At 41.0% G+C, this 15,198-nt stretch overlaps 1 protein-coding gene across 1 annotated transcript in view; it reads right to left on the reverse strand.

Annotated features, from left to right (window-relative positions):
* Positions 1-15,198, reverse strand: part of TRDN (triadin) — a 477,806-nt gene that overhangs the window by 287,675 nt on the left and 174,933 nt on the right. The gene's annotated exons all lie outside the window — the stretch shown is intronic.

The raw sequence follows: 15,198 nt of genomic DNA on the forward strand, positions 1-15,198 counted from the left end.
ATAGTGTGGGTAAGTCACCCTGCTCTGCGTGGCAGTTTGCCGACACTGACAGGGTCCTGACATTAGAGTCCTGACTAGTGTTGAGCATTCCGATACCGCAAGTATCGGGTATCAGCCGATACTTGCTGTATCGGAATTCCGATACCGACTTCCGATATTTTTTCAATATCGGAATTCGGCATCGGAATCGGAAGTTCAAAGTTGATTGACGGCCTGACGTCATCATGATGCGCGGTGTGTGCGCATCATGATGCGCCGTCATTTCGGGCCTTCCGGGGGTCTCTGCCGGCCTGCCGGGGGGCTGTGTGGACTGCCCGGGGTCGGTACCGGCCTGCCGGGGGGCTGTGCCGGCCTGCCGGTGGTCTGTGCACCCTGTGGGGGTCTGTACCGGCCTGCCGGGGGGGCTGTGCCGGCCTGCCGGTGGTCTGTGCACCCTGTGGGGGTCTGTACCGGCCTGCCGGGGGGCTGTGCCGGCCTGCCGGGGGGCTGTGCTGATGTCCGGGGGTCTGTGCAAGCATCGTCCGATGGGACTACAAGTCCCATCTGGCGATGCCTGCTACCATGACAGTGATTGACACATTAGCCAATGATGGGACAGTAGTAGTCCCATCATCCGGCTAATGTGTTAAATGTTAAAAAAAAAAAAAAAAAAAAAATACTACATACATACTACATACATACTACATGCTACATACATACTACATATATACTACATGCATGCTACATACATACTACATGCTACATACATACTACATATATACTACATGCATGCTACATACATACTACATGCTACATACATACTACATATATACTACATACATACTACATACATGCTATATACATGCTACATACATACTGCATGCTACATACATACTACATACATACTACATGCATGCTACATACATACTACATACATACATACTACATGCATGCTACATACATACTACATGCATGCTACATGCATGCTACATACATACTACATGCTACATACATACCACATACATACTACATACATACTACATACATACTACATGCTACATACATACTACATATATACTACATGCATGCTACATACATACTACATGCATGCTACATGCATGCTACATACATACTACATGCTACATACATACCACATACATACTACATACATACTACATACATACTACATGCTACATACATACTACATATATACTACATGCATGCTACATACATACTACATGCATGCTACATGCATGCTACATACATACTACATGCTACATACATACCACATACATACTACATACATACATACTACATACATACTACATGCTACATACATACTACATATATACTACATGCATGCTACATACATACTACATGCTACATACATACTACATGCATGCTACATGCATCATACATACATATTACATGCAACATACATACCACATACATACTTCATACATAATACATACATACTGCATGCTACATACATACTACATATATACTACATGCATGCTACATACATACTACATGCTACATACATACCACATACATGCTACATACATGCTACATGCTACATACATACTACATACATACTACATACATACTACATGCATGCTACATACATACTACATACATACTACATACATACTACATGCATGCTACATACATACTACATGCATGCTACATACATACCACATGCATGCTACATACATACTACATGCTACATACATACCACATACATACTACATACATACTACATACATGCTACATGCTACATACATACTACATATATACTACATGCATGCTACATACATACTACATATATACTACATGCATGCTACATACATACTGCATGCTACATGCATGCTACATACATACTACATGCTACATACATACCACATATATACTACATACATACAATACATTCATACAATACATACATAGACATACAGTACATATAACATAGAGTAACATACTTACCAATACTTGTCACATTGTTCCCCGAAGCCATTGTCTTTTCCGGAATAAATATTAACATAACAAACCACAAAAATACTCACCCACGATCCGAAGCAGTCCACGAGTGTGTCCCACGACGATCTTGGGTAGAGAACTGCAGCATCAGATGATGCTGCCGTTCTCTACGGGCTGCAGGAATCCAATGACGGAAGGTAGGTATACAGTGCGGAAGGATACCTACCTTCCGTCATTGGATTCCTGCAGCCCATAGAGAACGGCAGCATCATCTGATGCTGCCGTTCTCTACCCAAGATCGTCGTGGGACACACTCGTGGACTGCTTCGGATCGTGGGTGAGTATTTTTGTGGTTTGTTATGTTAATATTTATTCCGGAAAAGACAATGGCTTCAGGGAACAATGTGACAAGTATTGGTAAGTATGTTACTCTATGTTATATGTACTGTATGTCTATGTATGTATTGTATGAATGTATTGTATGTATGTAGTATATATGTGGTATGTATGTAGCATGTAGTATGTATGTAGTATGTATGTAGCATGCATGTAGTATATATGTAGTATGTATGTAGCATGTAGCATGTATGTAGTATGTATGTGGTATGTATGTAGCATGTAGTATGTATGTAGCATGCATGTAGTATATATGTAGTATGTATGTAGCATGTAGTATGTATATAGTATGTATGTAGTATGTATGTAGCATGCAGTATGTATGTAGCATGCATGTAGCATGCATGTAGTATGTATGTAGTATGTATGTAGTATGTATGTAGCATGCAGTATGTATGTAGCATGTATGTAGCATGTATGTAGTATGTATGTAGTATATATGTAGCATGTATGTAGCATGTAGTATGTATGTAGCATGTAGTATGTATGTAGCATGCATGTAGTATATATGTAGTATGTATGTAGCATGTAGTATGTATGTAGCATGTAGTATGTATGTAGCATGTAGTATGTATGTAGCATGCATGTAGTATGTATGTAGTATTTTTTTTTTTTTTTTTTTAACATTTAACACATTAGCCGGATGATGGGACTACTACTGTCCCATCATTGGCTAATGTGTCAATCACTGTCATGGTAGCAGGCATCGCCCGATGGGACTTGTAGTCCCATCGGACGATGCCTGCACAGACCCCCGAAGCCTGCACAGACCACCGGCAGGCCGGCACAGCCCCCCGGCAGGCCGGCACAGCCCCCCGGAGCCTGCACAGACCACCGGCAGACCGGCACAGCCCCCCGCAGGCCGGCACAGCCCCCCGGAGCCTGCACAGACCACGGCAGGCCGGCACAGCCCCCCGGCAGGCCGGCACAGCCCACCGGAGCCTGCACAGACCACCGGCAGGCCGGCACAGCCCCCCGGCAGGCCGGCACAGACCACCGGAGCCTGCACAGACCCCCTGGCAGGCCGGCACAGCCCCCCGAAAGGCCCGTACAGACCCCAGAGAGGCTGTACAAGGCAAAAACAGGGTTTTTCTTATTCCGATACCGGAAGTCCCATAGACTTGAATGGGACTTCCGGTATCGGAATCGGCGATACCGATACTTTTTTTAAAGATCGGCCGATCCATTCCGATCCGATACTTTGAAGTATCGGACGGTATCGCTCAACTCTAGTCCTGACAAATTACCTATCTAATTTTTACAATTCCGACCACTAAACTTTAATTTATGAGGTAATAACTCTGGAACGCTTCAACGGATCCCAGTGATTCTGAGAATGTTTACTCGTAACGTATTGTGCTTTATGATAGCAGTAAAATTTCTTAGATATGACTTGCGTTTATTTGTGAAAAATGGAAATTTGGTGAAAATTTTGAAAATGTCACAATTTTCAAACTTTAAATTTTTGTGCCCTTAAATTAGAGAGTAATATCGCACAAAATAGTTAATATATAAAATTTCCCACATGTCTACTTTACATCAGCACAATTTTGTAAACAAATTTTTTTGTTAGGAAGTTATAAGGGTTAAAAGTTGACCAGTGATTTCTCATTTTTACAACAAAATTTGCAAAACCATTTTTTTGGGACACCTCACATTTGAAGTGATTTTGAAAGGCCTAGATGACAGAAAATCCCCAAAAATGACACCATTCTAAAAACTGCACCCCTCAAGGTACACAAAACCACTTTTAAGAAGTTTACTAACCCTTCAGGTGCTTCACAGGTATTTCTGGATTGTGAAAGTAACAAATAAACATTTACTTTTGTTTCACAAAAATTTTCCTTTAGACCTAATTTTTTTTACTTTCGAAAGGGCAACAGGACAAAATGGACCATACATTTTGTTGTGCAATTTTTCCTGAGCATGCCAATTCCCCATATGTGGCGGAAATCTACTGTTTGGGCACAAGGCAGGGATTGGAAGGGAAAGAAGCGCCATTTGATTTTTTGAATGTAAAATATGCTGGAATAATGCCATGTCGCATTTGGAGAGCACCCGATGTACTGAAACCCCTAACAAGTGACATCAGTTTGGAAACCAGACCCCTTATGGAACTTATCTAGATGTGTATTGAGCACCTTGATCCCACAGGTGCCTTACAGAAGTTTATAACGTAGAGCTGTGGAAATAAAAAAAATCACATTTTTCCCAAATAAATCTTTTCTAGCTCCATATTTTGCATTTTCTTTAGGGTAACAGGAGAAATTGCTCTATACAATTTGTTGTGCAATTTCTCCTGAGTACGACGATACCCCATATATGGGGGAATACTACTGTTTGGGTGCACGGCAGAACTTGGAAGGGAAGGAGTGCCATTTGACTTTTTGAATGCAAAATTTGATGGAATAATTAACGGACGCCATGTAGCATTTCAAGAGCCCCTGAAGTGCCTAAACAGTGTAAACCCCCTCAAGTGACCCCATTTTGGAAATTATAACCCTTTGGGAATTTATCTACAGAGGTAGTGATCATTTTCACTCCATGGGTGTTTTCCAGAAACAGGCAGCAGTGGATGTTGCTGAGTGAAAATCGCAAACTCCCGTTGTAGTGACCAGTACAATATGCCCAGCTCATGTTTCTGGAGACATGCACCTGTAAATTAGGTGGCCTGCCATCACTGCAGAAACACCAAACATGTGGGTGCTAAATGTGGTTTAGGCACACTGAGGCTCAGAAGGTAGGGGGGTATTTAGATTTGGGAGTGCAGAATTTGCTGAATTTCTTTTGGCGGGTGAGGAGTCATTTTGCTTTTCCAGAGCCTTTGTGCTACCAGTAATATGGAATCCCACTATATTTCGGTTAGCAGACAACAGATCTGAGTGAGGGCTTGCTTTTTTGTGGATTACGTGGAAGCTTTTACTGGGAACATTTTACAAAACGTTTGGGATCACAGTTGTCCGGCGCTCTACACTGACCACTTACTTTGCGGTTTCCATCTAAATCTCTGAGTAACGTGTTTCAGATGAAACCCCCAATGGATCAATTCACTAAATTGAGGCAGCAGAGTTACTCTGGACTCCGTCTGGCATCTGTTCCACAGTTTCCTTTTTTACAGAAGTGCACAAAACTGTGGCTGATGGCACTTTTATGCAATGCAAAAAAGATGGACACCTCCGTATCACATGTCCTATGGCACCCTCAGTGCCTCCTTCTGCTTCATTATAGGGAACCTTCAACCTGACGTTCTGCTTGAATCATGTATTTCAGAAATTTACACAGAAACCCCCGACGTAAGTACTCAGCGCATAGCGCAGGATAAATGTGCGTCGAGCCCTACTGTGATTTTTGGGAGGCAGAATGAAAAAATCAACAGCAGGTGAAGAATTGGTTTTATTTATGTTTTATGTCATTCCTCATGCAGTATACGTGATTAGGCGACTTTATTATTCGGTTTGGTGCAATTACAGTGATACCAGATTTATATTGGTTTTTATGTTTGGTTGCTGTCACACACTAAAAGACATTTTTTATTGCAAAAATTAGTTTTTGCATCACCATATTTTGAGAGCTATAATTTTTTTTATATTTCGGCCAACAGAGTCATGTGTGGGATTGTTTTTTGTGGAACGAGCCCATTTTTGGGCACATGATATTTTTTGATTGCTTTCTATTCCGATTTTTGGGAGACAGAATGAGCAAATACCAGCAATTCAGGAACTGATTTTTTAAATATACTGTTCCGCATGTGTTAAAATTGGTAAGACCGCTTTACTCTTCGGGTCAGTACAATTACAATGATACCTAATTTATATCTTTTTTATTAAAAAACTATTTTAGAGAAAAAATAATTATTTTTGCATCTCTTTATTCTGAGAGCTAAAACTTTTTTTATTTTTAAGCTGATGGAGCAGTATGGCAGCTTGGTTTTTGCGGGACAAGATGACATTTTCAACGGTACCATTTTTATTTACAACTGTCTTTTTGATTGCGTTTTATTGCGGTATAATGATGAAGCATTGTTTTTTGCTTCGTTTTTTATTTATTTTTTACGGTGTTCACTGAAGGGGTTAACTAGTGGGACAGTTTTATAGAACGGGTCGATACGGATGCGGCGATACCAAATATGTGTACGTTTATTTATTTTTTTATTTACATAAATAAATGTATTTATTGGTGAAATATATATTTATTATTATTTGGGGATTTTTTAAAAAATATTTTCACACATTATAACATATTTTTTAACTTTACTAAATTGTCCCAGTATAGAACATTACTTTATCACAGCAGATTGCAGAACAACGTGATCACATCGCGTTGTTCTGAGGGAAGCATGCAGGGAGCCCCCTGCCTGCACGATTCTTCTCTATGCTGCTATCACTATAGACAGTGGCATCTGAGGGGTTAAATGCCCATGATCGGTGCTAGCACCAATAGTGGGTTTTCTGCGGAGTGTCAGCTGTCATATACTGCTGACACCTGCAAGCAAACGTTGCGGCGCTCAGTGTGAGGCCGCGCAATTGTGGCACCATACTAGTACTGCTCTGGGCACAATCACACCTACTGCAGAGCAGTACTAGTGCGGTGCATGTCACGAAGGGGTTAATGGATTTTTTTTCTGTACATGTCGCTGTTTAATTATAACTTGCCGTGAAATTTGCTAGCGCGTTATAAATAAAAGTATTATTGTTATATGTGCATGTCTGGTTTTTTGCACATCTGTTTTGCTAACATATTAACTTAGCTGAAAACACAGTCAAGTTTATTAGATATGCATTCAAAATGGGAACCCCAACAAAAACAGACAAAAGACATACAGTATAAAGATAATGGCCCAAAGAAGAGCCAAATATGATTACTAATTGAGATTGCCCTGTGTGATACAGAGCAAAAGTTAGCACTAATAGAACCCTAAATTATCCTCCATGAATGGTACTAAGTAACCTCCGAGGTCGGCTCCCTAATAATAATGGATGTGGTGCCCCAACTCGACTTTGAATTTCCCTAAAATGCCCTAGATACCCATGATTTCTACTGTGTAGAGTTAATATATGTCCCCTGATGAAGCAAGGGTGAAACACACTTTAGCACCCCAGGCAAACATACTATCACTACATGCCATGCTACCACATGTAAGTGTGCCATAGCCATCATTCTTTGACAACGTTATCCTCCCACTAGGGGTTTAAAGTACAGTTTTACACTTAGTTCTTGCTTGTATCAAAGGAAAGAGTTTATCTATGACCAACATTCTGAAGACTGTCATCAACAGAAAAAATGAAGAGCTCCAGAGAATAATAAAAATAGTTTTTATTTATGATGATTAAAAAAGTTGCTATCATAATAGGTAAAATATCTCACCATGAGAGACGCCACACCATCACTTAAATGAATGTAACAGTTCCAATAACTGATGAAAGATAACCCTGTAAAAAATCCTTTGTTATGAAAGCAACTGGCACTTCAAGTGAAGGGGAAAAGCTAGCATAGTATTATTCAAAAAGGGTTAACAGCGAGATCCATGTAAAGGATTACCTGACAGTGATAGTGGCGACTCCCCACCCCAATGTGCATTTCACTGCTGGTGATGCTCCCGGAAGAAGCCAGCGGTGAAACACGCGTTGGGGTAGGGAGTAGCCACTATCACTGTCAGGTAATCCTATACATGGATCTCACTGCTGACTGGCACACTTCAGCATGGATCTCACCGCTGACACACCAGCAAATAGAGATGCCCCGTGTAAAGAGCCAAGTTCAGTTATACCTAGACAGTGTCCTTTTTTTCAGTAAATACTCTGAGCCCCGACCCATGGTCTTCTGGGCTAGTCAGTGGTAAGAACTGAAATAGATTGCCATGGATGTACTGTGTTATCCAATCTCCAGTGCAATGCAAAACAGGGTATTTAGAGTGGCATGAGGCTTTGTCATGCCAATCAGACCAGATTCTCCTCAGCCTGTATAGATATCATTATATTTAACAAAATAAATCAGACATGAATCAATTCCGATTTTCAATCACATACAGCTGATGCCAATGATTTGATTGGCCTTAGCATCTGCCTGCCTGTCCAATGTGATACATACTGTTCTGCTCCCTTCTGTGCCAATGCTATCCACTTTGATGGACATCTTTTGCCTGTGCATCATGTTTTATATATGCTATACTACTGCTCTTGTTGCTGCTGTTGTGACTGCCAGTGCTGGACCTAAACAGCTGGATATCTTCTTGACTGGTTTATAATGTGCTGTTTGCACTATCAGCAGAATTCCACACATCTGCTGTTAGTCCATTATGATCTATAGCTATATTGTACTGCTGCCAAGGCAGTCGGTGCAGGCCTTCCACACACAGACATCTCATTGTCGCATCCTATTCCATAATGTGTGGTTGCTGTTGTTGCCACTTCTCCTGCCAATAAACAGCTTGTCCACGGTGTTTTATAGTTGAACTCTACTGCTACTGGAAATCCTGCCTTGTACAAAAGGAATAAATCTGAAACTGCTCTTATTAAGGGGTAATTTATGCGTGGCTTTTAAAAAAGTCATTGCTACTTCATTTTCCAAACTGCAAACCTGTTGCTGGTCCAAAAATAAGGATTTTTTTTCAACATCATGCTAAAAGCCAAAGTTTCTTTTCATCCATAGCATAAAGTCTATTTCTGTTCCGAAAAAAATATGTAATTTTTGGAAGGCTTCTTAAAAGGATGCAGTTTCTTCATTTATCAGTCAACAAATCCTTTTGCTACTCATTAAATAGTAATTTTGCCAAAAAGCCATGGCCATGTACATCAGCAACATAGGAATCTGCCCCTGAAAGGGATAATATTTGCGGCTTTTTCATATTTCACAAGAGCATAAGTCTTTTAGTGCAGTGTGATATTAACTTGGCTGTTAGTTAACACTGGTTTCCATCTGGAACTAATCTACAGTCGGATATGTTAACGTTACATGGATATTTCCACTGTTTTTCTTCACTTAAAATCTTATACGTTAATTGACTTCTGAAACTATAACCCATGGAGAGAAATTAGACTGAGTGCTCCATCAGGCCCTTGGATGGATGTATAGGAGAACTTTGGGCGTGATTCATTATTGCTTTTGCACCATTCGTATTTAATTATTGTTGTTTATTTTTCACCTTTTTTTCTTCTTTTGCATGTTATTCTTTATTTTGCACCTATGATTGGGGCTGTATAAGCAGCAACAAATAAATCATATGGAAAAATACGATTTTAGTTATAACATATAGGGCATTTTGTTCTTTTCACTATAGTCGACGAGCAGATAATCATCAGTAGATGCTTTCCATATACCAACTTTCAAGTAATAGATTGTGTTTGACATAGAAAAAAGTATAAAAGAAAAAATTGCTGGACATAAGGCATGAGTGCTCCAGGCCCCGAGCTCACATGTTTCGAGTCTACTGATCACTTGGAACATATTGAATCAGGCTGCAACAATGTGCTACTTCAGCTGTTGGCTATCACCACTGCTAATAATAATGTTCAGCCACACAGACAGACCTTATTGGCACAGCATTCCTTGATCCAGATTTCATTCAGTCTGAACTTATTCTCCTAGCTCTGCATTTCTTTTTCTTTGCCAGACCATGACTCTAAGGTCTCGTAATATGTTTTCTGAATTACTGCCTTTTCATAACATTTACGTTTATGAGTTGCCATAAGAAAAAATTCCGACGTTTATAGTAGGGAACACAGTTTTGTTTTCTTTTTTTTCCTTCTAATGATGGTTATAAAAAAAATAGGTCAAACAGGACAGTATATCTTCACGATCCGATTCATAAAACAGTATGTACAAGAAAACTGTTGGCAAAACTTTTGAAAATTTCACAATTTTTTGGGGGGTCAACAATATTTTTTTGCACGATAATTTTGCCACTTTTGTACATTTTACTCCACCTCTACCAAATTTATTAAAAATGGGTGGAGCATAGCTGGAGGATATGGTGTTACACAGTCCCACAAGTTCATTATAATTTACAACACAAAAGTGGCGTCATTTATAGAAGAAATGTATTCCAGTCCTTGACTGCTGTTTATTTCTGTCGTTTGTGCTCAACATCTGAATGATAAGAAAAATTAATTCAAAGTTGAATGTCTTTTAATTGTTAATGAATGTGATGCATCTCAGGGTCTGTGCACACGTGGCAGATTCTGCTGCGTTGTACAGTAGCATTAAAGTCTATGTGAATTGAAAAACGCTGTGCACATGCTGCGGAATCAGCAGCGGTTTGACACCTGCTCCATTATAGAAACCCGCAGGTGTCAAAACACAGGAGAAATCCGCAGGCTAATCTGCACTAAATCTGCAGGTAAAACACAGCAGAATCCGCAACATGTGCACATACCATAAGACAGACAAGGTAGGTGTAATAACTAATTAGCTTCTACTAAATAAGGCTAGTTTCACACTAGCGTATTCTACATGCAGCGCACGGCGCTGCTAAGCCCCGCCCCATCCGGTCATCGCCTCCTACTATCGCACACGGCCGCATGCGATCTGCGCACCCTATCTTTAGCATAGGGTGCGCAGACCATGCACTGGCCGTGCGCTAGTAGGATTGTTGCGTGCGCTGTGCACTTTTGAAGGTGCGCCGAGCGCACCAAAATGCAACATGGTGCGTTCGGCGCACACCGGCGCACCTTCAGAAGTGCGCAGTGCATGCACAAATCCTACTAGTGCACGGCCAGCGCACGGTCTGCGCACCCTATGCTAAAGATAGGGTGCGCAGATCGCATGCGGCCGTGTGCGATAGTAGGAGGAGATGACCGGAAGGGGCGGGCATGGAGCGGGCAGGGGCGGGACTTAGCGGCACCATACGCTGCATGTTAAATACGCTAGTGTGAAACTAGCCTAAGTTATATTGGGCTATCCTGGGAATATATTATTATTTTACAGCTCTTGAGGAAGCCATTCCCAATTTTATTTTAACCCTTTTCGTTTTTTGGTATCCTTTCTAACAGTTCAGACATTTTCTCAGATTGCTCTAAGAATATCAGTGGTAGGCAGATCATTTGAGAGGAAGACCAATCACAACACACTTTATGATTACTTTAATGGGTTCCAATTTTACACCATACTTGAATATATTAATAATTAATAATTGTTCCTCACATGGAAGCATACAGAGATTTCTTTTCACTTACAAGTTCCAAAACAGTGAGTAAAAATTTTGGCATACATCATTACAAATTCGTTTCATAAGAGTACATAGTATCTTGTGTAGCACTCCAGGTGCGATTCTGCGAGACTAGTAAGCATGACTACTCGACAGGCAAAAAAAGATATCAAGTGTCTCAACAATTTCTAAAATTGAGCTCATAAAATAAAAACTGAGCTCTGATTGATAAACATTATCTATCTATCTATCTATCTATCTATCTATCTATCTATCTGTATATCCCAAATCTGCTATCAACACATATTATATCATAAAGTCATTCTACTTATAATATGAAATTACTCAGCAATTAATGATCAAATAGTTATTCGGTATGTGGTTTATTTGTTTTTTTATTCAAAATATTTTGTCAAAGTATTGGTTAGTGAGTAAAAAGGGGTTAGAAACAGTAAGGAAAAATAAAAATGTTATCATAATTATTTTGCCAGCTTCGAAGGAACAGACACTTCCTTTCTAATGCTGTGTCGCTGTCGTTTCCCAATGGGGAGCTGGGATTGATAGGAACAGCTGAAGTCACTGCTGTTACAGTGATCCGGTTAGTGGTGACATTTGCGAAGGATTTAGAGTAGGGATGTGTATCGTCTTCTCTTACTGAACTCAGGTCTGTGAAGGTATTAGCTATATGGGAAGCCTGCACTAGCATCACAGGAAGACGAGGTTAAGTGGCTAGTAAACTATTGAATGGTATACTGTTATGTGGTATACCTTATCCTTTCGGCAACACTAGTTTAGTGTTCACCTACCAAACGTCATAAAAAAGGTGTAGGGTAACTGAATGAATGTGATAAGTGGTTGCACTTCTGTTAAATGTATTGATGGATATTGGGGGAAAAAATTGTTAATTTTTTCATAAATATTGACCTGCTATTAACTTTGCTTGGCGTAAACTACAAACTGGGGTACATTTCTGGAGTAACTTTACACCACTAAAGTTGCATAACTCTTTAAGAATTTGTTGATAGAACTTTGCCACACTGCGCCCCACCCATTCTCCTCATATGTTGGCATAGTTGGCTGGTGAACATAAGCAATTCAAGCAAAATTCATATTTGCCAGCTTGCACGTATTTTCCGGAACATTGCCCTAGGAAGTTATTGTTTGCAAATTTAAGGTCCATAATTGTGCTGTGGCATGTAAAAAAATAGAAAAAATCTTTAGTCGCCTTACTGCTCACCGGATCCTCTGCTCTTCATCATCACTCATCTGGTCCTTTCATTATTTTCATATCATCACCTCTCCCGCTAAATCCATATTCCTGTCATGCTAGGCCAGGTGTCGCTCTGATGAGGCCTGGAAGGGTACCGTGACCTTATCTGGGGATTTCAATGCAGGCGGCAGTGCTAGAAAGATGCGGCGAGGAACAGATGGGTGATGGCGAGGAGCAGAGGGGCTAGTGAGGTGAGCGGTAAGGTAAGTATAAGGATTTTTTTAAGTTTTTCACCTTGGGATGATCCTTTACAGTGCAGAAAAATGGTGACCACCAGTGATCACTATTTTGTTGATTCCTCGCAGAAATAAATTAAAAACAATTTGCAAGTTGGCAATTGCGTATATTTTGTAAAATTCAAGAGGATTTCAATTCCACTTGATATTCAACTTTACTGACCGAGATTGGCATGAAAATGCCAGAAGTAAAACTATTTTTATGCAACTTCTGATTTGTTCAAAATTATTGTTACTTTTTATTAAGGTGTTTTAATCCAAAATTCTGGCATAAACCTCTTATATATCAGCCCCTCTGTCTCAATCTAAATTCCATTTTCACATTTTTATTTAGGTTAGCTATTAAATAGAATATTTTTCATGTTACATATTAAAGGTATGTAGGGAAGGTGACCTGACGGACGGATGGACGTGTCAGTATAGAGAAAGATAGGTTTGCACAGTTTAGACAGGTGGGGAAACAGCTAGGAAAGTGTAGTGGATGTGCAGTACCTTGGGTTGACCATTAGATGGCAGGGAGGAGTGTAAGCAAAGGACTTGACATCAGCTTAGGGCTTTAGAAACCGTTGGTCATGCGGGGCGGAGTTACAGTGACAGGGGACCGGGAGTGTTATAAATACTGAGGGAGGGTTCCAGAAGGTTCCAGTCCCCAGGGGGAGCTCCAGTGACAGGAGGACTGTGACAGTCTGTGCGCTGTGAGGAGAATCTAAACCAGGGGGACTGAGGAGAGAGAACATCAGGGGGGTGGTCCTGACAGGAAGAACCGCAGAAGGGACGAGGCACTAGGTGTAAGACACCATATTTGACACGACGACTGATCAGTGGAAGTGCTGTTGGTTTACGGGCCTAAGGCGGCCACAGTGACGGACCTGTCAGGAGCGTCGACGAGCGAAGAGGGGACGGTGTATGCACAATACGTCCCCAGTGTAACGTACGGTGTGTGAGAAGCGGCCCTGGAAACGGAGGGCCGTGAGTTCAAGGAAGTGCGGTGTGCTTTTGAGGCGGTCAGGCGAACGGCGAGTGAAAATAAACTTGGACCTGTTGCACCCAGGACCTGCCTCCATTTTGTTTCTGTTACATCTCTGCGCGGCAAAGAGAGGGACCACCCCCCAGCTCAGCCCACCTCTACAGGTATATTTAATAAACTATTTGAAATTACTAAATTTGCATAAAACTATAAAGGCTAGGTTCACCTTTATACATCTGCACACATATTGCATATGCATCAATTTCATTAGCAATGTGTGCATACATGTGCAATATGTCTACCTACTAGAGATGATCAAACAATTTGAAATTTGAATTTGACAAATTTGAAAAATAATCCAATAAAATGTGACTTGTGAATGTGAATAAATTTGCCATGAATCGCAATATTAGACATCCAAAACAAGTTGACAAGATCTTGTCTATTCATCAGCATCCAAAATGAGCTTTTTTATGGTGGCCGTTTTTATGGAATTGTGATTATAAAGAATGCAAATTGTCTCTTCAGAGAGAAAGAGGACTAGAACTCTAGTGTCACCTATTGGAAGTAGCAGTCCTAGAAGCCAATGTCGACCCTTTAACGAGCCTTGTCACAGGACTTAGGATAAAGGCCAAACCTGAATCTCAATTTGCAGACACTGTGTTTCGGGGTACTGCCCCTCATCAGTGTAAAGTGTGAGATCTGGTTTGGCTGTGTGAGAGGTGTCTGTCCGATATCCAAGAAGCATCATTTCTCCTTGTGGAGATTGACATGCTATGCATGCCGAGATGAGTACAAAGTGTGAGATCTGATTTAGCTGTGCGAGAGGCTTCTGACCAGACATACCTGAATACAATTACCACATAATTGGATGATTGAACGCATGTTTCTTAGGGCCCCGTTACATTTAGCGATGCACAAGCGATCCCGACAATGATATGACCAGGTCAGGATCGCTGGTGCATCGCTAAATAGTCGCTAGTGAGCTGCCAAACAGGCAGATCTCAGCAGTGACACAGCGACGCAGCAGCGGTCGTTACTTACCTGCCAGACGCGGCGATGATGACGTCCTCTGCCCGCATCCATGCGTCACTCATTGTCGGCAGCAGGAAGCCACCGCCGAGAAACAGCCCAGGACGTTCTCGCGCAATCAGCGATAGCCAGCGGGGGAGCTGGTCGGAAGTATCACATGTAGCGATATCGCTAGCAATATCGCTGTTGCTTCACAAAA

Source organism: Dendrobates tinctorius, unplaced genomic scaffold, assembly GCF_039654945.1.
Source record: "Dendrobates tinctorius isolate UK_male_01 unplaced genomic scaffold, ASM3965494v1 ptg000046l, whole genome shotgun sequence".
Classification (NCBI taxonomy): domain Eukaryota; kingdom Metazoa; phylum Chordata; class Amphibia; order Anura; family Dendrobatidae; genus Dendrobates; species Dendrobates tinctorius.